The following is a 25006-nucleotide window of genomic DNA, read 5'->3' as shown; positions in this document are numbered from 1 at the left end:
CGTTCGTTCGATTGTTCGTTTTCATTCATTCATTTACATGTGTACTTATCTACCAGTTGAATCGCAAAAACATGTTTTTGCTTTTCAATGTTATGGTAGCGCGATCATTCACCCTTTCGTTTATTTAACCAGTCAACCGTCTGTCGATTTAAGATCGTGTTATATATACTTACATCTATAAAGACATACTTACATCTACATAGCAATTCTTTGTCCACACAGTCAAGCCTGAAACATCCCCAGTATTAAATTGGACCTAAATACCCGCAAAACAGCTAGGTGACAGGAACACACACTCCTATAAAGTCGAGTTACACACATATCCAAAACCCGGCTACATTATTAAACGAGAGTTTGCTTTCTGTAAAATCATACACCGCATACATTCATGTATCTATTGGTATGTATGTCGTGTTCAAACAGGTAAACTGATCGATAATTATATTCACGTGATGTTGTGGGTGGAGAAATGTGTTTATTGATCTGAAATCAATCAACCGTTTATGTTTTTTCTCATCAAAATGAAATGATTAATTGATAACTGGTGTTTTCATTTCTAAGTAGCTTTTTTAGTGTGAAGTTACTGACAATGGTAATGGATTCGCATGGATGGTATTCAGGTACTTTATTGACCGTATTCAGAAAAGGTATCGTGTACTTTTGATAAAAGTCATTACCTGCCAGATGCCGGCTGAGGGAACGGATTATTAAATAATAATAATAATATACAACATTTATATAGCGCCCTATATAATTTGTAAAATTACTCTAAACCGCTTTACAACATATGGATAATAGTAATGGTTATAATTGTGAAAACGAAAAACATACCAAAGGCTTGCAATCACTTTTATACATTTAAGCAAGCAATGTGCACATAGTTGAACAAAAAAAGGGTGGTATTTACATAACGTCTTTGCAAAGATTCTAAAATGCAGACGTGAAGAGGTGAGTTTTGATGTCCCTCTTGAACTTTGCCAGGGTATTGGACTTTTTAATTGCAGATGGTAGGCTATTCCACAACGAAGCCGAAACCCTTCCAAAGCATCTGTTTCCGTAGGTGACAGTACGAGATTTTGGGACACACATCAAAGATTCTGACTCCGACCGCAGTGATCGTGACGGCTGATACAGTNATTTTGTACTGCGACCTGTATCGTACAGGTAACCAGTGCAACGAATAAAGCGCAGGTGTGATGTGCTCTCTCTTTCGAGTACGAGTTACTAGCCGTGCTGCAGTGTTCTGGACCCTCTGCAGACGACTAGTTAGTTTGTCAGATATACCACAGAGCAGGGCGTTACCATAATCCAACCGAGAGGTAACAAGTGAATGCACCAAAATCTTGCATGCATCTGCAGTTAAAAACTGCCGAATACAGCCGATGTTCCTGATCTGGTAGTAACAGGATTTTGCAATTCATGCCTCAATTTATTATTCGAATATTTTTGTTCGCCGATTAGGTCTTATTAGTATTTTATACTTGTGATGTAGAAAATTTCAAATCAATTTATAATAAATGCTTGCAAGGGATACAACTCTAACGAAATTAAAATATATGCAAAGCAGAGTGACGCAACCCTTTAACCAGTTAAACACACCACTTGTTTACCTCGACTACAGGAGATTAAATAGAATCTTCCCCTTCATTGAAGTCGTGACATAGAAATCTCCAACCCGAGGGTTGATTTATTTGGTTGTCCTCTCCGAAACTCTGCCGAGTGTTAGACAAACAAATAATCACCCGAGAGTGGGAGATTTCTCTATTTCACCCTCAAGGTAGGGGATGATAATTTTCCCCCGTCCTACTATTTCAGTCACAGCTCCACCAACAGTAGTCATGATTGAATGTTCGCCATTCTCCTTTTATGACGTCACAATTTAGCGCGTGCTATTCTGCACTCCCTAGGGGGTGACAAGCTGAAAGTTTTCCAAATGTTCCACAGTCGAACTCTTAACACAAATAATATTTTCTCAATATCAAATTCTGAAAACAAGAGCTCCTTAAAAAGAATAATAAAAGATATCGGATATTTCGACCAGTCTGCATTTCTTGGTCATGATTTAAACTTGTGGTTACATTAACTAACAGACTGTGGGCACAATATCTATGCAACAAGGGAAAACCCGGATATCAAGGGGCCCGAAAACATTAAATACAGATGTTATGTCCCTAGATGGAAAAAAATACGTCTATAGCACTAACTTATCAGGGTTAATTAAAACGAACCCGGTGAAACTACCATCATACTTACGTGTGTTGATAATACTCAATGTTTACGATTTAATATAAAATAATTTCATCATCATTAAATAAATGTTAAATTCATAGTAAAATCAGGCTCTGGAGTTAAACAGAGTTGAATTTTAACGTTTCGCTAGATTAGATTTTATGAGAAAATATTTTGCCACTTTTCATTTTGTTGGTGTCATGATTTGAAATACACACAGGAATGTAAAGTTAGTTTATGAAGTATTGTCAGCTTAAACAAATATCAGGTTTTATATCACTTATACAAATTTTACCTTGATACAACAACGAAAAGCCTACAAGGCTTTCTCTTCTCACCATATAGAGCAAGATATATGTTAAACACGATCAACAAATATTTATTATCAGTTTGTTTTAATGCAAGTCGGTTTTATAAAGTTTGTTCAAGAAACCGAAACCATTTTATATTGATATAAATGGTTTGTAAGGTAGGCAATCTCGTGGTGGATAATGTATTCTAACGAGTGTATGGCTGAGTGGCGCAATAGATAGCACACTTGCCTTTCACCATGGTGGCTGGGGTCGATTCCTCGATCGGACGTGAAAAGGTATGGGGCAATTCCCAGACCACGAAGGTTTTCTCCGGGTACTCTGGTTTCTACCCAAATTAAGACCACTAGCGCGCTAACATCCGGGCCAACAATAACGATTAATGTACGTTTGTATTTCACATGCTTTGAGAACCGACAGAAATACGACACGTTACTTACTTTATTTGTTGGAGGTCTATCTTATATTAGTAAATGTCTTTATATCATACTAGCGAAAATCGTTTAAACATGGAGTGTTTCCCATACATACAGTATGTCATGCTATAATCGTTTTGATTATATTTTTATAAGTTTAACCAAATCTGAAGGCTGGTTTGGTGGCGCAACGGACAGCGCACTCGTCTTTCGTCAACGCGGCCGTGGTTCGATTCCTTGATCGGACGAGAAAAAGGATGGGGTTAACTGCCCGACCATGTGGGTTTTCTCCAGGTACTCGTGTTTGCTCTCAAATTAAAACGCCCTGCGCGCTTCCATCAACAGGAGTGATTAATATAAATACAACAAACGTGTTTCTCAATTGTTGTAGAAAAACTAGTTTCTATCATAATGAGAGTCACATACTGTTGACAACTCGCTACGGTTTTATGGTACTTCGGATTACTGCTATCAGAAAGTCAAAAACTCCAGCTAAATTCAAGAAGGATATAAAGACCCACCTTTTTACCTCTGCATTTTCGGCTCGTTTGCGCAGACGTCATGTACACTTCATCCCATATACCATGTATCTATATATGTATATGCAAATGACTTAGCTCAGCGATAGAGCGTCCGACTAGGAACCTAGGGATCGCGGGTTCGATCCCCATTGGAAGCACACTATTCTCTTTCCTGTTACAAATGGTGTCCATGACCCTCCCTGTTGTGACAGGGAGTTAGAACCTTGGTTGTAATGTTCGAGGCCGAACACATTTTAAAAAAAGGGGAGTAGTGTGGCAGATTTTAATTGTACGTAGGATCAATGTCGCCTTCTAGTTTCGAGCTAGAGGGAATTTACAGTGGTAGATTGTCCGACAAGTTCGAACCCGCGATCCCCGGTGGGAGCACACTATTCCCTTTCCTGTTTCAGTAGCTTATAACGTGAAAGTCTGTTACTGAACCCAAAATATGTAAAATTTGAATGGATTTGCTGTTTACTTTTGCCAAAAATATGAAAGCTAATTTATTTTAAAAGAAAAAATAATCTATGTCATGTGATTTACATACATATACATATGGCGCAAAAATTGGGTACACAACCGGTTACTGCACTGCTAGTCACACATACACAGAACATACACGGAGCGTATCTATCACTGATGCTTCCGAATGAATTCACCAGTCCGAATATCCGCCATCGCGTGAATTACCTATTTAAATGGCATTGTAGGACGATAAGATTGTGAATTCTGAAAGAATTTGAATTTTTTGTTACGAGCAACATTTATTAAAAAAATGTTAGGTTAGTAAGCATATTGAAACGGAGGGAGGTCTTTATAAAATGTTCTGCCGGCAGGTAACAATTAGACACATTTACATGATTGCTTGTAAAATAGAAGTAGATTTATGTGAAGAATCTCCGACGAAGAAGAGTTCTGATTTCAGACTTTGATGCACAAGGAACCTATTCACCCCTACTGGTCATGCTACATTGCATGTGTTATGTTGGTTCAATAACACGAATAATATGTAAATGTTATTGACTTTATATAATGGCTCAACCCGTATTATTCGCATTGAGAAATATATTTAAAATAACATGCTTGTAAATTGATCAGGAACATATCTTTTAGAGCATGTAAATACATAAAAAAAATGATGAGACTGTCTGTCTCCTTTAAAAGCAATAAAACTTCACAAAAATTGCTTGTAAAATAAAATTCATTTTTTTATGAAGATAGATAGTCTCTAAGCTCTGATTTTTTTTCCTACGAAAAAGAGTTCATATTTCAGACTTAAATATTCAAGGAACATATTTATCCCCTACCGGTCATGCTATGTGTTATGTTGATAATTGTCTGCAATATCACTTCAATAGCACGAATAATATTTATTATGTAAATATTATTGACTTCACCGTATAATTTGCTTTTAAGAAAAATATATTTAAAATAACATACATGTATATTGATCAGGATAATATCTTTTAGAGACTAAAAAAGATGAGATTGTCTACTTTTAAAAAATGTTAAAACTTCACAAACACTTACCCAAGGACAGGTAATGAAAACAAGTTTTTTTAATCCGCTCCGTGAATCTTCAGAATGCCACGGTTGTGTCACAGATACACGGTATAAATAACGATCTTTCACGGGAATTGTATATATAGGGCGGGGTGCGCTGGACTTCCCTACTTACTTTTACTTTAAAGCGACGTTGTCTCACATTAAAAGTAAATTTTCACCTCATTTTCTTTTCTTTTTACAAAATCCCTATTAAATCCTAATTAATACGAATAAACGGAATAATTCGTTTATGTCGATTTTTATACATTTTGCATCCCTTTATAAAAGCTTGTCTGATTGGATGATATTAATCACATGACGGGGTAGTAAAACATCATGTAGACCTCAAGCGCTCGCGTCTCTTCGATCATATTTCACTTATTTGGAACCTCTCGGGAAAAATCTGACAGAGCCACTACAAACGAGTCCCGAACGTCTGTAGCAAACGACAGCAATGGCGTGTCGACCTAATCATCTTTTCCGTTCGACTATTTTTTATTTCGGCATCATAAAAATGCATTGCCTTTGAGATAGGGGAAAACGAGTCTTTGATTCTCCTCGATCCCTCGTGAAACATGATTTATCTCGGAGAAACGACAGGTTTCATCTACCTCAATCAATTATGCCTGGATGTAAACTACATGTATTTGATGTATCTGGCACACGATTCATCTTTTTAAGGGTCCCCGCATCACTACCTAATAATTTAATTGAGTATTGAAATAAGTTTACGCCATTATTATGAAAATTGTTAAAACGTTTCAGAAAAGAACAACACATATGAAGTTTTATTACAAACAAATTCTATTTATGACATAAACAGAATCAACAACAATTTTCTGAGGGTATCCAGACAAGGATTCAAATCCTGAACCCTCCTTAAGTGTCACTCAAACTGAATGTGCTGCAGACAGTCCACTTTGTCAACGGCAGATCTCTTTCCCAGTTACGCAACAACTGTAGCTAAAAGAAAATTAAGGGGAGATAATTGTAAGTACAAAAAACTACAGGAATGTCTAGGGTTTTTCCCTGCAGCGGGACAGGGATCCTCAAACTATATTTTGTTTGTGTTTGAGTCGCTTTAACCTAACAACGCGTGCCAATGCCAGGTTACACTAAACCCAGAACCAGTGATTCTCAAAGCCCTGTCAGCTTAATATCAAAATAACGCAATATTTGTTTTATTTGCTTTTCATAATTTAATATACAATATAGAGAAATTCGAAACTTAAACATATGTTAATTAAAAATCGCAATGGTCCCCCATTGACAAGATTTTTATCGAATTTGTTTAGACATTTCTAAAAACTTATCCCATTTTGATACATTGAGTCGACGTCTCTTCAGACTAATCATGCTTTCACACGGTAATTGTCGATTTTGGAAAAAAAACATTCGCATATCAGATATTTCAACAGTTGAGTCCAATGAAAACTATAAAGAGTAAATTACAAAATATACCTGTTTATATAATAATAATATAAAAAGTAAGTTTAAATTTCGTTAAGTTAACCAATCTTTTAGGAAATGGAACAAATTAATCGATTTTCTTCTTAAAATATTTTAAAACAGTTTAACATTGTCGTGTTGGTTACCATTAGTTGAAATGTAATATTTTTTTCAAAAGTCAATATTGTTTACATTTATGTATCACATTCAACGGAGGGGGTGTCAATCCATCCGCCCGTATGCACTTTATAAATAGCTATCCACCCAACCGACGCCCCTGGTGAACTCCTGTGGAAACTGTATCACAAGGGGATGGCATTTTCACACGGAAACGCACTCAGCCAAATGTTCTGTTAAATTAATTCTTTGTTAAAAAGGCATCTTCACGTGTATTCGCAAGTCTGGTTTCGTGTTATGCCGTGCGAAATGCTATGTAAATATGTCATTTGTATCATCGTATATCATAAGATTTTTTACTTAATGTTTTTTAAGAGAGTATCAAATAAACATATTGCCTTTATCGCATCTGATTTTTAAATTTCCAAAAAACACGTTTCTGAATCTGGGTCGTTGTCCTAGCGTCTAAGTGTTGTCTTTTAAATGTAAAAGTAGTTTTTTTAATTCAAATTCCATATTCTGTTCTCCGTTTCCCACAATGTCTTACTCAAACTTTTTCTCGTCATAAATTACTTGACAAAACTATTTTGTACGGTATGTTTTATCAGCCATCGGCAATGTAGACCTCCTTATATCGGCATTGTAGACATCTTTATATGGCCAATGTAGACCTCCTTATATGGGAATTGTAGACATCTTTATATGGACAATGTAGACCTCCTTATATTGGAATTGTAGACATCTTTATATGGCCAATGCAGACCTTCTTATATCGGCATTGTAGACATTTTTATATGGCCAATGTAGACCTCCTTATATTGGAATTGTAGACATCTGTATATGGCCAATGCAGACCTCCTTATATCGGCATTGTAGACATCTTTATATGGCAAATGTAGACCTCCTTATAAGGGAATTGTAGACATCTTTATATGGCAAATGTAGACCTCCTTATATTGTAATTGTAGACATCTTGATATGGCAAATGTAGACCTCCTTATATGGGAATTGTAGACATCTTTATATGGCCAATGTAAACCTCCTTATATGGGAATCGTAGACATCCTTATATGGCCAATGTAGACCTCCTTATATTGTAATTGTAGACATCTTTATATGGCCAATGTAGACCTCCTTATAAGAAAATTGTAGACATCTTTATATGACCAATGTATACCTCCTTATATGGGAATCGCAGACATCCTTATATGGCCAATGTAGACCTCGTTATATGGGAATCGCAGACATCTTTATATGGCCAATGTAGACCTCCTTATATGGTAATTGTAGACATCTTTAAATGACCAATGTATACCTCCTTATATGGGAATCGCAGACATCTTTATATGGCCAATGTAGACCTCGTTATATGGGAATTGTAGACATCGTTATATGGCCAATGCAGACCTCCTTATATGGGAATTATAGACATCTTTATATGGCCAATGTAGACCTCCTTATATGGGATTCGTAGACATCCTTATATGGCCAATGTAGACCTCCTTATATGGGAATTGTAGACATCTTTATATGGCCAATGTAGACCTCGTTATATGGGAATTGTAGACATCTTTATATGGCCAATGTAGCCCTCCTTTTATGGTAATTGTAGACATCTTTATATGGCCAATGCAGACCTCCTTATATGGGAATTATAGACATCTTTATATGGCCAATGTAGACCTCCTTATATGGGAATCGTAGACATCCTTATATGGCCAATGTAGACCTCCTTATATGGGAATTGTAGACATCTTTATATGGCCAATGCAGACCTCCTTATATGGGAATTATAGACATCTTTATATGGCCAATGTAGCCCTCCTTTTATGGGAATTGTAGACATCTTTATATGGCCAATGTAGCCCTCCTTATATGAGAATTGTAGACATCTTTATATGGCCAATGTAGACCTCCTTATATGAGAATTGTAGACATCTTTATATGGCCAATGTAGACCTCCTTACATGGGAATTGTAGACATCTTTATATGGCCAATGTAGACCTCCTTATATGGGAATTATAGACATCTTTAGATGGCCAATGTAGACCTCCATATATGGGAATTGTAGACATCTTTATATGGCCAATGTAGACCTCGTAATATGGGAATTGTAGACATCTTTATATGGCCAATATAGACCTCCTTAGATTGGAATTGTCAACCTTTTTATATGGACAATATAGACCTCCTTATATGGGCAATGTAGACACTTTTATATAGGTAATTTAGAATTATTTATATGGGTATTGTAGACCTCTTTATATCGGCATTGTAGAGACCATTGTATGGACAAATACCTCCTTATACGGGTTATACGGACCTCCTTATATGGATAATGTAATAATAATAATAATAATAATAATAATAATAATATACAACATTAAATTACTTTAAAGCGCTTTACAACATATGTAACCTCGTTATAGGGTAATATAGACTACTTTGTATGGGCAATGTATACCTCCCTATATGGGCAATTCAGAATTATTTTATGGGCAATGTAGACATCCCTATATGGTTAATGTATAATCCTTATATGGGAAATGAAGTCTGTTTTATATGGGTAATGTAGACCTCTTTACATCGGCATTGTAGACCCCCTTGAATGGAAAAAATAGACACCCTTATACGGGTTATACAGACCTCCTTACATGGGTAATGTTACCTCGTTATAGGGTATGCCTCATTATGCCTCTCTGTATGGGTACATATTATATCGACAATGACCTCTTTATATGGGTAATGTAACCTCGTTATAGGGTATGCCTCATTATGCCTCTCTGTATGGGTATATATTATATCGACAATGACCTCTTTATATGGGTAATGTAACCTCGTTATAGGATATTCCTCGTTATGCCTCTCTGTATGGGTATATATTATATCGACAATATAGACCTCCTTACTGGTTTAATTTTGATCACAACGTTTTTAATAGTTCACAATAGATAAATGGGTTTTTTTCCGACATGTGACCGCTCTAAACATAACATAAGCACACTAAATAGAATATATGAACTTTGGCGAAATGAATAACTTTATTATAACTATAGGGCAAATGTATACAACTATGAACTTAAAATCGAATATGTATGAACGTTTAATTGTGAGTCTAGAGCAGAGGAGCTCCATCGGCTCCTGTATACTATAAACTAGCTTCAATTTAACTTGATCGTGTAAACGTCCTCTCTACAAAGGCTATAAAAGATCAACGAGAACATTTTACGGGAATTGAATAAATTATAAACACTTAAAATGTCACGTCAATAAAAAGCGGAGGAATGGGTGTGGGATGTAGGAGGGTGGGATTGGATGAGGGCGTTGTGAATGAGGGGGCATGAGATGAGAAAGGGACCAGTCAAATTTATCACATATATAACTTTCTATTGAGTTTCGAACCACTTCAGAAATAGTTAGGTTTTGATATAAACATATGTATAGCTGTTATACGAATATCGTCCCAAAACAGCACTGCAGTATCTATTTCACCAGGATACCGAAACAAATTGTATCAGGGCTTTTGCCTCAGTTGCATGTATGATAAAAAGAAAAGTAAAACATGGGTGATAGTATCTGCGGTCGTTAAGTTACGAAGATCTTTTCTTAAGGATCCCTGTCCCACTTAACTGCGGTTTTCGAATAAACAATGTATGGAGTAACATCCCCTTAAATTCGTTTTGGCTATACATTGTTACTGTACTAACTCAGTCGGTTAGAGGCACAGTAGAAAACAATCTAAGGTCCAGGGTTCGAATCCCAGTCTAGCACCGGTGAGTTTTCGCACTAACTAATATTTCGTTGATTATGTTTTGTGAAATTCATCATTATTTTTTTTCTTAAATTTCCCCACAAAGTATGATTTTCTTTTCAGAAACGTTTGATCAAAGCTATTGTCCTGACAGAAAATGAGATAAAACAGATTCCAAAGATAAGTATTATTGGCAGTGATACGGGGATCCTTAATAATTTGTGTCACGGGGGGTGGGGGCGGGGGTTAATACTGTCTGTAACGCGTAATACCATTTATTGTAATTTAAAGTAGCTGCTTCTAACATGTTTTGCCGTCTGATTTAGCAATAAAAGTGTCAGCGGTTGTAACTGTCCTGTTCCTAGCGTTTCTAATTTTAGATTTGTTTATATCGTTGATATTCATTGTTTAAGTCAGTGTGTTCCTTTCATGCATCTTTTCCGACAACGGTCTTCATTCGTGGTCTGTTATTAATACTCGTCTGCTGCATATTACGAGAATCCAGTCTGTTTTAGAAATAAAGAAAATCAGACTCACAACATCGCTTTTGTTATAGAATTATCACTAGGTCATGCGAAAAGGAAAGACCACTTTGAAACTCTTGTTTATAGATGTATATTTACATTTGCCTCCGCGCCGTCCCATTACAACAGTGGTAGAGGGCAAGTGTAATTGTATAGGCTATAATTACAGCTGCTCGACTATAATTACAACTGCCTGTTTCAGGTGTAGGAATATGTAAACAAACAAAATGGCCGCCTGAAATGTATTTTGAGGCAGGGCAAATGGTTTTTGTAGGAATATGTCTTAAAAAAGAAAAATATGTAAATATAAAAAAAATACATGGTTGTCTGGATGTAATTATTGTTGATATAATAACAAGTGGCCTCTACCATAAAACCCTAGCGGGTTTTATGGGATTTGCCAGAAGCCACTTGTAATTATATCAACAATAATTACATCCAGACAACCAGTTTTTGTTTAAATAAAGTCAATCAAAGTAAATACCCACTGCATTTACAACATCAGGTTACAATAGATAATTTATGCTTTAACGAACTACTCTCATTAAAACACTGCCAGAATAAATTTCAGCCTTAATGTTATGACTTACCGCGGGAACTCAGAGTCCACCATCCTGTTACGTAATAAATTCACTAGAAATCCAGGACGGCAATAAATGTAGAAGCTACTGCATTTTGTAACTCAATTCCACAACATTTGATTAAAAATAAAACGTATCGCTAACTGAAACAGAATCAGTATGGCAGATGGAACAGCTGTTGTCCTATAGTCATAGATAAATATAGTCCGAATTATTCTGACGTTTTATCGACTTTTTTTTATATCGGTCTGTCGTCGATTAACGGCAGACCGATATGAAAAAAGTCGATAAAACGTCAGCATAATTCGGACTAAGATAAATATAACAATCGTGGCGGCGAGTGCCCCCTTGTAACCCCTCCTCCTAGAACCCCTTCAGGCTACGGCCTAGGTGTTGACCCTTAGGGGGGTGGTGTGTGTGTGGGGGTGGGGTGGGGTGGGGGTGGGGGGTTAGACGTTTGGCAAAACCACTCAAAGTTCTGATGTTTTTCCCCGTATAGTTTATATATCTTAGCCATCGTTTTATGACCGACCAATCAACGTTTAAAAATAAAGCCTCGTCTGAAATTTGAAAACATCGGCTTAGCATTTGTAGATACAATGTATGACGGTTTGGATACATTAACTATTTTTGTTGATGTTCATATATATCGATCCTAATACAACAAAAATAACCAGACCATGTAATGACATGAACTTTTGAATTTATAATAAGAAAAATCGATTGATCAGATGGATAAAAACACCGATAAGCTACTTTTGGAATAATTTACCGTTTAATTAATGTATGTGAATGAATCATTTTAGGTCGGCTTTGAAGCTCACCAGTGCAAGATACAGATCGAACGATGGACAGTGAGGTCATCTACAAGACCATTTTATCACATTATGTACTGTTATCCAGTGCATATATCCATGTCATATATTTTTGCGTATTAAACCAAGTAATATGACCTATCAGCACTGTGATTGGTTGTAAGTTTCAATTGTTTCAATTGTGACGTCACGCCTAGGACAAGTATATGACGTCACAGACTTACGCACTGGCGTCAAAATGGTTGCATTTTACATTTCAAAGTTGCATGAAAATTGTCGTTTTACACGAAAAAGTGCCTAAATCTTGATTATGCAATAAAAAGGATCTTACACTCGTTTTCATTTCATATGAAATTTATTAACCTCGTCACGAATTATTCATTTTAGCTCGCCAGAGGATCGCTAAATTTTGAAAAAGTCTTAGACTCGTTTCATAAATCTCATTTGAAATGGAAACTCATATAAGATCCTATATATACACAACATAATAATATTATTAATATCAAGTTCTAATGGTGTTTCAGTGAGATGGCACTATAAAGTCGGCATCAGCTCAGCGCTATGACAAGGAGGCATACTTACACACTTGCACGCTCACACAACACACACACGTCCTTTAGTGGCCTTAGCTGCTAATAAGACGTTAAACGAAATAAAACCAAACCAAACCATAACCACGTTCTAATGGTAATTGGGACCGTTATAGAAGTCCCCAACCTACTCCGTAGTGTACATTGCTATAAAAATCATAAAAAGAAGGGGACCGCTGGCATCACCTTGGCGTACACCTAAAAATATGTAATCATTCATAGGTTACGGCTATAATTTAATTCTGTTTCATAAAAGTTCCACAAACAATGGACTTCTTTTCAGATATTATTTATCAAAGCTATTGTCATGCCGGTGAAAAGTTCCAAATAGACAGTTTCAGTAAAAAAAAATGGGAAACACAGGCACAGGGATCCTTAAAAATTGAAAGAAAACAAATAAGGCGGATATGCATACGGTATCTTTCTGTACACTGCTTTTAAGCTGAAATTTTAATCTCAGGATCCGGTCGGCTGATTAAAGCAAGACACTTCTCTGACGTGTTGTCTTACCTGTTCTGGGACGTGTTTGTTTTGAAGTGTTTATTTATATCTTGTTTACAAACTAGTGACAGGTAGAGCGTGCAATTAATTCGGCGAAACAAATGTGTTTCTGTCTGTAATAAGACCATAACACTCTGACATAAGATTCCCATTTAACAAAAAAATAGGTAACATTTTCGCTAAATATAAACAAAAAGTACAGGATGTGCGCGGCTTGTAGGTGAAATGGACAAGAGACAGACGTAGCGTGACAAATGTCTGCACGCGCTAAATAACAGCCTAATTTAAATAATTGCATCATCTAGGTCACCTCGCTGTACTCAGTTCTTTATTACCTTGAAGCTTACGGTAAACATGAACGCACAAACAAAGTATGTTACCGAGAATTTACTCGGAATTAAAATCTTAGGCCGGAGCAAACGCCATTTATAATCTTTTTCCGGAATTTTTCTTACTCATGTTATAAATGTCTTCATAAAATACCTACATATGTTAATTAACATCTGAAATTTTCAAAAAAATCGTTTTACACACAACGCTAAACAGAAAAACCCCACATCAGGACTTTATAGTTTGACTTATTCACAATAAGTACTTGTTTGTACTTCAAAACATTAAAACATTTCCTTCTTCGTACATAACGGTTTCGCATCGTAGAACTTTATAGCGGGCACTCTCGGCCGAGCAGTGCGAGCCGTTATGGCAACACATGGTGTACGTAAAGTACGGGAAAATTAGTGTGAATTGATTCTATGCTAGATGAAGGCTTCAAAAACGTCCGTCTTTCCGGTAGAACAGGGTCGCAAAAACGGCAACATGCGTTTCTCTGTGACTGCATTCATTGTTTGCACCTCCGGCAGATTTCTATGTCCAGTTACAATTCTAAAGTTTTTTACAAATTTATGTTACCGATGAAATCCTTCGAGCCTACATTTGATATTTGCATTTTTCTCGAACTGAAAATTGTTTCCATAAAGTATTTGCGCTTGGTTATTTGTCATTAGCTTCAAAATAGCTCCAATTGATACTGATAAGTCCGTATATATATACCAGCCAAATGTATTTTGAAAATTGAAAAAAAGCCGAATTGACGTTCACAACATGTTGTGACGCAACTATGACGTCACTGTTAACACGCGTCATTGTAGTGTTGGCAATACATCCACTGAAGCCAACTCGAATTTTCTGCATTATCTAGAATATTTTGATTTTGTTTATTCTAATCTATACAGTTCAGTGCACATTTTTGTTTTATATGTAGCTACATTGTAGGCAGGGACACCTAATTGATATCTTTGATGTAGTGTACGTATTTCTTGCATTTATGCTACTTTTGAAAAGTTCTTCTGAAGTCATTTTAACACTATTATCAAAAAGAGACAAGGAAGTTTTCTTTCTGATTTTTCTTCTGAATTTTCATCTCTACGGCGACTGATTGAGGACATCAACAGACTATTTATTCTCGTTATAACGACTTAGCCATAGAGACAATATCTTGTCATAACGACTTAGCCATAGAGACAATATCTTGTCATAACGACTTAGCCATGGAGACAGTATCTCGTTATAACGACTTAGCCATAGAGAAAGTATCTTGTCATAACGACTTAGCCATGGAGACAGTATCTCGTTATAACGACTTAGCCATAGAGAAAGCATCTCGTTATAACGACTTAGCCATAGAAACAGTATCTCGTTATAACGACTTAGCCATAGAAACAGTATCTCGTTATAACGACTTAGCCATAGAGAAAGTATCTCGTTATAAACATTTATCATGTTTCCCTCATATTAATTAACTACTCTATGGAAAGTCAGCCTGCAGTTACTTGACAGTAGCTGCAGTCTGCATTATCTGCTCACATGACCATGCTTTGCATGACGTCAGTTATTGCAACCATTCCCACCGATACACCGATAGCCGCCATCTTGTTGTCGTTTGGTTCCTGCAAGTCACATTTTGACGGGTTTTGCAGACAATGAAGACATCCAGCAGATGAAGGTACGTCCTTACCCTTTGTATAAGAATGCTCTGCACATACATGTGTATAATTACATTTAACTTCATTTAACAGTTGTCGCCTAGTTACATTTTTAAATGGCGACCGTTGTTTGGAAAGTTTTCGGTCCGATAATGGCCGACTGCGGCTGTTCCAAGAATTTGACCTGTAAGGTTTTGCGGGAGCAGAAAATATAAATTAGGCTCATCCGACTAATTAATAAAATACAGGTCGTATGAGGATATGTAGCTATAACGATTGAACGTCTATATTGCAATCTGACAGACGTTCCATCCTTACTCTCATTGGAAGTTTGTAGTGGAATGTACAATGATAAACCTGTAGCTGTCCAGTATTGTGTTTGATAATGGACAGCTGCTGGCCTGATAATGGACAGCTGCTGGCCTGATAATGGACAGCTGTTGGCCTGATAACGGACAGCTGCTGGGCTGATAATGAACAGCTGTTGGCCTGATAACGGACAGCTGCTGGCCTGATAATGGACAGCTGCTGGCCTGATAACGGACAGCTGCTGGGCTGATAATGGACAGCTGTTGGCCTCATAATGGACAGCTGTTGGCCTGATAATGGACAGCTGTTGGCCTGATAACGGACAGCTGCTGGCCTGATAAGGGACAGCTGCTGGCCTGATAATGGCCAGCTGCTGGCCTGATAATGGATAGCTGCTGGCCTGATAATGGATAGCTGCTGGCCTGATAATGGATAGCTGCTGGCCTGATAATGGACAGTTGTTGGCCTGATAATGAACAGCTGTTGGTTTGATAACGGACAGCTGCTGGCCTGATAATGGACAGCTGCTGGCCTGATAATGGACAGTTACAGGTAACAAAAGCAATTTTAAACACCAGCAAGTTTTAGAAGAAAATCCACGATTTATTCACAACATAGGGCGTTACTATATGAATGTTAATTTAATTATATTAAAATTTAACAATAAAATATAATCCATTGAAACACACATCAGCTTGCCCATATCATTTTTTAATTTTCTTGAAAAGAAAACTATTTGAGAATAAAATAATCCAACAGAATGCCTTAAAACTGACTTGAAGAGGGAATACGATAATCCAATAATTCTTTAAAAATATGAATATTGACGGAATAGAAAAACACAAATCTTGATTCAGGAACAATTTAACAGATCTTCACACACATTGATCCATAATTTGAGGTAGAATTAATCCATTAGACCTTCCTGATGTTTCACGAATATAACGGTTATTTCCTGGAAGTGAGATCATTTAACTGCCACCAGTGTTGGTTAAGGAGATATTGGAATTGATTTACCCTCTGCGTCAGGATTTGTTTATGTTTTTATCATAATGCTGCAATTAATTTAAGTGCTATTTTAGTTAACTTTCACTTTTGTTCTCTGTTCAATGTGTTGTGTTAATCAAGATGTCTTTCGTACAAATCTTCCAAAATGATTTTGAAAGTGATATCGTCATCTCCTGAGGATCGCATATTCCTGCTTCAAATGAGCAGGCTTGATTGACGGGTACCCAGGATTCACTGTATCAGTATTTGGACATGACAATTACGTGCAATCAATCAATCAATCGATGGATTAATTAATCAATCAAACAATCAACAAAGCGATAAAATAATAAATTTTAGCTGTTGAAAAGACGAAAATGTATGCATGATATTCATGACCATATAACGAATATCTCCTCCGCCGGAAGTACAGGGGAAGTTCCGGAAAAGTCAGAGGATATTCAGACTGACTACATGTATAAACTAATCGTATAGTTAAGAATCTGTGAGCATTACATTTCAGCATAGTTAACGAAAAGCAAACATTAAGTGCCTAGCTGGCCAATCAGGGGGTTCCCTCCTTCCTGCCTCAGCTGTGTCATGCCTCAGTACAGTTACTAAGTATTATATTCAAATGTAGTATGTTTGTATATATTATGAATGAGAAAACCTCAAAATGTATGAATAAATAGATTAAAGGAGTGAATGAGCGTAAACAAAGAAAGAATTAATGGCGATAATAAATGTATGAATGAACGTAAACACGGAATAAATGTAAAAGGAAGAATGTAATGAAAAGAAATGAAAAAATGATTAAACGTCTGAATGAAAGAAAGAATGAATGAATGAGAGCCCTCTTGCACGAGGACATTTTTTGTAAGGATATTGAATATATTGCCCCAACCCTGGCAGTATCCTTAACATGGTGTGGGGCAATACAAAAAACAACAACAACATTTAAGTGTTTCGAGAGTTACCAAACGTGCGGAAAAAACCTATCCGGAGAAAAACATCTACCAGAGAAGATTTTAAATCTCGGCTGTCATCATGTATAAGGAGGGACATCCGGTCGGATATACATAAGCTCCAGGAATTGTCGTCGCGGTTACCTTTCTTCTTTTTAACTCCGTAATTGGGGCGAATTTATTTGTACACCATTAGAGCGAACAACAGTCAATAAATAAACACAGGTATAACATGTGAGAGGCGAGATCAACACTGGGTACAAGCCCTACCAGCTAAGTGGGGATGATGGACAGGGAGAACAATTCCCTGTAGACAATTAAAAATGGAAATACAAATATCTTCAAATTACATGACTGAAGGGCCAAACTAATAATTGGAACGGTTACCGGTCGGATAATGGAAAACCGGATTATCGGAAAATATTGAATCTGGTGGATATTTCTAGAGAATGATATTATGTTACTCAATATAAATATAAATCAATCATCAGTTGTTGGATGTCTTCTGTATCCTGTATTTGTAGCACCTGTTTGGGTAGAGCAATTTCGGTTTACCAGGAGTGGGGGAATGGGGAAATGGTGCAGTGGGATGGAGCGGGGGTCTATATGACCGATTTAGCGACATTCTGGTGTAATATGGCTATATCTACAATACGAGAATATTGTTGATACCTTCCAAATCAATAACATCAAACATAGATATACTTATTATATACATATACCACATACGCATACACATTATATACATACATACACCCACACACATAGAACAATTCGCAGCAATGTTTACCATTGAAAGATGTGAATTGTTTATGTAACATGTTAATTTCACACGGCTACCTAGTATATTTCAAAGTGTAATGGACAATATAAAAGGCGCACCTACCTGAACAGCATCATTTAAGCACTGTATGAAAGTTCTTAGCTGGTGTTTACGTTTTCTTCAATCAGTCTCGGTCTGTTAGATCGCCATCCTCCATTGGCCTGCAGCAATGGCTATATTTTACCTCACAGCGGTCTGGTATTGGTGTCAGATAGATATACGTGGTATCTGTGATACGGATATGATATTTATAGAGAGGGGAGGTTTGTATTTGTACTGAGTAACACGTTAATGTATGGTTAGTACATATACTATGGCCCCATGTCAACACGACATAATATTCAATTAAGTGTGTGTGTTTCTCCGTATGTGAATACCGTATACGGTAGCCTTCTATTACAATAAAATGATGGTATTTGGTTTGGTTTGTGTTTTTATTTTGCTTAACGTCCTATTAACAGCTTTATTAATTTAAAGACGTACCTCAATGTGTGTAATGTATGCGTGTGTATGTGTGCTGGTGGCAGGGTATGTTGGGGTATTTGCCTCCTTGCGATAGCGCGGATCTGACGCCGACTTCAGGGTGCTACCTCACTAAAACACTTGTAATATAGGAAATAGGAATTCCAACTTGACAAAGGCGAGTCTAACAATTGCCTTTGTCCAGTTGGCATTCAATCGAATGTCAACTGAAATCAGTTCAGTGCTTAAATAATGCTCGTTCATTTCGTTATAAGGTCGGATAAAGAGACTCGTTTAAGTGAAAAATAATGTCTAGAGTTCAGAGATATCACCAGTCGGTCACCGCCATTTCATCAGACGATTCAAACACGGCTGGAACTTAAACAGCGAGACTGAAGTGTCTTATGGTGTACGAATGGCTCAATATTAAGTTTACGGATGAAAGCATTCATATATTTTCTTCAGAAAAGGATTTGAATAAAAACGAGAAGATTTTTGTGTTCATTATATTATTTGAATCGCTGTCTCCTTTTCAATTTTATTGGTTAAATAAAAGAAACAGTGTGTGGGGCTTATCGCGGAGTGATCTTACCTGGCTCTTACCTAAACAGTGATAGTCAATAGGGGGTGTCACTACATTATTAGTTTCTCAAGATTTCTTTCCCTTTTTTTTTTTTAAATTGGATGGAGCAATGTCGGAATGAATGCTAGCATCGGCATCGGTAACATGTACATAACAACTAGATGTATAATGAAATACGCAATTTAACGTACCGTATTACACGTATTTAACCTACATTCGTTGATGTATTATGAAGTACGCTATTTAACGTACCGTATTACATGTATTTAACCTACATTCGTTGATGTATCATAAAGTACGATATCTTATGACCGTATCACACGTATTTAACCTACATTCGTTGATGTATTATAAAGTACGCTATTTAACGTACCGTACTGCATGTATTTAACCTAGATTCGTTGATGTATTATGAAGTACGATATTTAACGTACCGTATTACATCTATTTAACCTACATTCGTTGATGTATTATAAAGTACGCTATTTAACGTACCGTACTGCATGTATTTAACCTAGATTCGTTGATGTATTATGAAGTACGCTATTTAACGTACCGTATTGCATGTATTTAACCTAGATTCGTTGATGTATTATGAAGTACGCTATTTAACGTACCGTTTTACACGTATTTTACCAACATTCGTTGCTGAGTTTTGACCTAATTAACAACTGCACTGCACTCTAAAATAACGGTGTCGTATTCCTTTGATCATAAACCTACATTCATAACAGGATTTTGACCTAATTAACAGTTAAAGTACTCCAATGTACAATGTAATAAACTAACAATGGCTAATGTATGTTGACCTGATTAACGAGAACGCCAGTAACGGTACCGTATTCCTCTGATCATTAGCCTTAATTCCTTACAGGATTTTGACCTCATTAATAGTTTCTGTATTGTTCTTGTCATCAACTTATATTAATGTACAATGGTTACTCTATGTTGAACTATCTAATAAGAACGCTAGTAACGGCCCTGCCTTCCTCTGGTCATAAACCGTTACAGTGGTTCACCCAATCACCGAGTAGTATTTACTCTAATAACGGTACCGTATTCCTCTGATCATGGTAGAGATCCCTGTCCCACTACACTGCCGTTGTTTTATTCACAGTAACCTCCCCTTAACTTCTGTTTGGATATGTTTGTTTTTGTTTTATTTTGTTTAACGTCCTTTTAACAACTAAGGTCATTTAAGGCCGTGCCTCCATGTGTCTTGTGTATGCGTGCAAGTGTGCATGTGTGCCGGGTATGTTGTTGTATTTGCCTCCTTGTAATAGCTCGGATCTGATGCCGACTTTATAGTGCTATCTCACTTAAACACAATGCCGAAGGCACCCAGCACAGCATTCGGCCCGGTCACAATATACTGACAACGGGTGAACCAGTTGTTGCCATTACCATCAAAAACATTTAAGGATCCCCGTACCACTGCCAAAATACATAACTTAGTATATAATATAAACTTCATTTATTTTACAACAATTATGAAACAGCTTATTCTGACTTATATTCATCACTCTTGTTGGCCCGGTTGTCAGGTTGTGGGCATCTTAGTGGGAGGAAACCGAAATACCCGGAGAAAACCCACGTGGTCAGACAGGTTATCACATACTATTCCACGTCCGATGGGGGAATCGAACCCCGGCCGCCATGGTGAAAGGCGAGCGGCTTTCGACTACTCCACCCTACCACCCACTAAATACAGGAATGCGTTTTTCCATCTTGACTATTACCTATTATTAGATAACCTTAGCTGTTTATAGGACGTTAAACTTTATAAAACCAAACCCAACCTCGGTTCCGAAACATTTTTGTAGCACCTGTTTATGTGTGATATACCTGACAGATAATCTGCGATGGTGTCCGTTAGTCTTTTAGACAGCATCCAGAATTGAAATAATGTTAATAATAAGCTAATACATTTCATGGAAGTGTCGCGTAAATCACGCATCTATTGTCTATTTTTGACTAAATATCCTTACAATTACATACATTACTGATATATTTCCATTAATAGAAACTGAAAGTATGTAGTGATGATCAATTTGCTTGAAATTGATACAGAAGTCTCATTCTACAATACAATATCAAAATGAAGACAAATCACTCATCCGTGTCCATTTGTCCATGTATATTTATACAAGTACATGTACCTCAGTCTCGTTCAACCAGGCTCTTATTGTCTGCGCAAGTTACGCCGAACAGAGGTGATCAAACGTCTGGTTGACCGAGACTCATACCTATGTTGTTGTTGTTTTTTTAGAGAGATTATTGCAGTAAAATAAATCTGCAAATTCAACATCGAATAAAGAATGTTCTCTTTTGACTTTAAGTCTAAACAATCTCGAATTCGTAAACTCAACTCTGTGAGACTCACTGCTGTATAGATATACATATTGTGTAGTATCAGGTAGGACTGAGAACGAGACTGGAACACGGTAGGGACCTAATAATCAGGAAACAGTGTATTTAGATCGTGTGACATCGAGGAAATATTAGAAAATTAGAAATTATAGACATTTATAGGTTATGGAAAAAAATTGCCCGTTTAAAAGCACCTTAATGAAATGCCCCTTTCTCGTGCGTTTTCGACAGCGTGGTCGGCTTATAATGGTGATGAGTAATTGTCGGGTGTCGAATTAAGACCTCCTAAATATCTTAAATTTGCTTCCTGGATATCAGAAAAGCATTATATCTCTAATTCTCATGACCCCTATAGGTAAGGGGTCAACTCGAACTCGAGTAATTGTCGGGTGTCGAATTAAGACCTCCTAAATATCTTAAATTTGCTTTCTGGATGTAGTTCTCATGACCCCTGTAGGCAAGGGGTCAACTGGAACTCGAGGTACGCTCTCACCTTGCTTACTGACGTATCATTAGGTATATGACATGTTATTATTTTCACCTGAATATTATCTGACACAATTTTTTAAAGTAAATTTTCTTTATTCCATGGAATGTGCTTAAATTTAACCATTGACTTCACGTTTATAAATAGATAGCTAAAAATGACAATTTAACTTCTGATCACGTGACTTAGGAGTGTTTATATATAATTATGAAGCGTCATGACTGCCTTGTATGACGAGATGCGTAGTTCTGTTTTGGTGTTTAGATATATCATGAGTTATTTTAGATTGATACCCAGCAACGATAATATGTTGTATGTACAGTACTGTACGATGTATAAGTTTGCATCTACATCTGTAATGTGTACAGTAGTATTTTCACCATGAATGTTTGTAAAATGTATCATATACATGTGACCTTTTCGTCCACACATAGTACGGCTGAGCGTAAAATAAAACTCTCGAAAAATCTTGAAAACCGTTTCTTTGATAGATATCTATTTATCACTGATACATACTCGGACAGTTCAACTTTGGGGAAAATGGGGATTTCAATTTAGGATACTTTGGTGGACGATCGCTGGAGTATGGTGGCTTATATATGACATCTCGTCTTTTCGCTTTGTGGGGTTTTCGTCTTTTCGTTATTTAGCTTTGGCTCTTTGACGTTTTGGCGTTATTTCGTTATTTCGCTTTGGCTGGTTTTCGTCTTTTCGTTATTTCGTTATATCGCTTGGCGTTATTTCGCGGGCGACGAAGCGAAAAGACGAAATGTCATATCTAATAAGCCACCATACTGGATCGAAGTAAGTTATATTTTAGTAAGATACAGAACAACTTGTACATGTAAATCTCAACCTGATATTAAGAGATTAAATTCCCATATCATACTGCAAAAGTGACAATTTTCGTGGGCAGAAATGTTCGCGTTGTGACAGTTAAAACTGATCAAGGTGTGGACATTTTCGCGTTGGCAAAAGTTCCAAAATCTATATGTTCTATCTATTTATAACGTATTAAATTTATAAATAAATACTTGCGTGTGTATATTTTTACGATAATTTACTCAACGCGAAAATCGCTAGATTTTGATACCTCGAAAAATTCCACTTTTACATAAAATAATGATATGACCACCTGATATAGCGAAATAAACACACCAGAAATGGCTTGATATAACTTTAAAAAATGCATAAAACGTCTGTGACGTGCAATGTGTGTCGATATTCTAGCAATCAAGACATATGCTAATTAAAATGATACACGTGACATATATTGCAAATCGATATGTACAACAGCTTGCACACAAAAAATATGTATTCAAGTACTTAAACTACAGTGATGTGGATAACAAAATGAATGCGTTTACATTATTTATTATTGCTAGCATCCCGTATGGACACATGGTACAACGTCCCCCCCCCCCCCACCTTGATCGACCTGTTTTTTAAATGCTTTGAAATAGTTTATTGAAATACATAACATTTATTCCGGTTCCGATGTTTGTGGGCGAACGCGATAAATGTGAGTACAGTCACAGGAACCTGACAATTTGTTACAGCTACATTTGGACCAAAACTAAGGTGTTCAGAGAAATTTTACACGTTTTAGGGGTTTAAATCAACTTGTGGTCAAACTGCCAACCCTAATAATGACGCATACTATCATCATTAGGGGTGAAATTTCTATGACCATCTTAGTTTAGGTCCAAATGTAGCTGTAACAAATTGTCTGGTCCCTATGAGTACAATTTCAACATCTCTTATCCATCTTATTGACATTCCCACCTTAAAATGTACGAGCGTGTACTAATGTGCATTGTTAGCAATACCTTTCCAGATTCTGAACTACGTGATTATTAGTGATGTCGATTGTGCAAATAATATTTACTTGAAATTATATATCACATGTGTTGAATCTGAAATTGAATGTGTGTGTATATTATTTTGTATTAGAAGTCCTTCACTCTGGGATTCCAAAATGGTCCATGCCATCCATGTGTTTAAAACTTGAAAAATGATTAATCTCATTATAAAATGTCATTTGATAAAACAACTGTGGACTTCAGTTTCGGTCTATCCCTGATTTACGACTAGCTCCATTGGTAGTGCATCCGTCTAAAACTCGGCAGATCCCGGGTTCGAATCCCAGTCCGGCTGAGTATTTGAATCTCTCCTGTTACACTTTGAAGACATGTATGATCTCACTGAACCGTGAAATAAGCGTAGCATATCTCCATCCAGAAAACCTTATTTAGTGGCATATACGCTATATAGAAAGTAATATAGACGAAGAGTAAGCAAAGCTGAATGCGGAAGCGGAATAGACATAGTCATGTATAGATATAGTCATATAGTCATGTATGGTGATTTATTGAAATGAAACTAAAAAAGCATTAATATGACAGTTACCATTTATTTTGCAGGATGAGCTTAATGATATCGCGGCAGTTTGGAACTCACCTCATACATGTATCAGACCATCGCGAAATGATCGAAGAGTACCAAGTGGTCGTCCAAATCTGATGGCTTATACTCGTAATCATCTGGGGTTCATTTGAAAAGCTATGTCCAGTAACAGACGAAGAAACAGATCTGTGTGCAGATGAAGTAACATTTCGATCCGTAATCCATGTGATAAAGACATTTATGCAATGAGTATAGATATTATGAGAAGAGGGCAAAAGGAT

The 25006-nt window shown here is 36.6% G+C and overlaps 1 protein-coding gene across 3 annotated transcripts in view; it reads right to left on the bottom strand.

The window, feature by feature from the left end:
- The window catches only part of LOC110460425 (monocarboxylate transporter 9-like), a 29401-nt gene extending 10652 nt beyond the window's left edge, over nt 1-18749 (bottom strand). Inside the window, exon 1 of one of the 3 annotated variants that reach the window (XM_021513304.1) lies at nt 18481-18749. The gene's annotated coding sequence lies outside the window, so the exon portion shown is untranslated. Of the gene's footprint in view, nt 1-193; nt 335-5007; nt 5032-18480 lie in introns of those variants that run through there. The other 2 variants (XM_021513319.1, XM_021513314.1) reach the window with 2 other exon arrangements.
- Nucleotides 18750-25006: the final 6257 nt, after the last annotated feature.

Source organism: Mizuhopecten yessoensis, unplaced genomic scaffold, assembly GCF_002113885.1.
Source record: "Mizuhopecten yessoensis strain PY_sf001 unplaced genomic scaffold, ASM211388v2 scaffold1375, whole genome shotgun sequence".
Taxonomy (NCBI): domain Eukaryota; kingdom Metazoa; phylum Mollusca; class Bivalvia; order Pectinida; family Pectinidae; genus Mizuhopecten; species Mizuhopecten yessoensis.
This window is presented reverse-complemented; position numbering and strand designations above follow the sequence as displayed.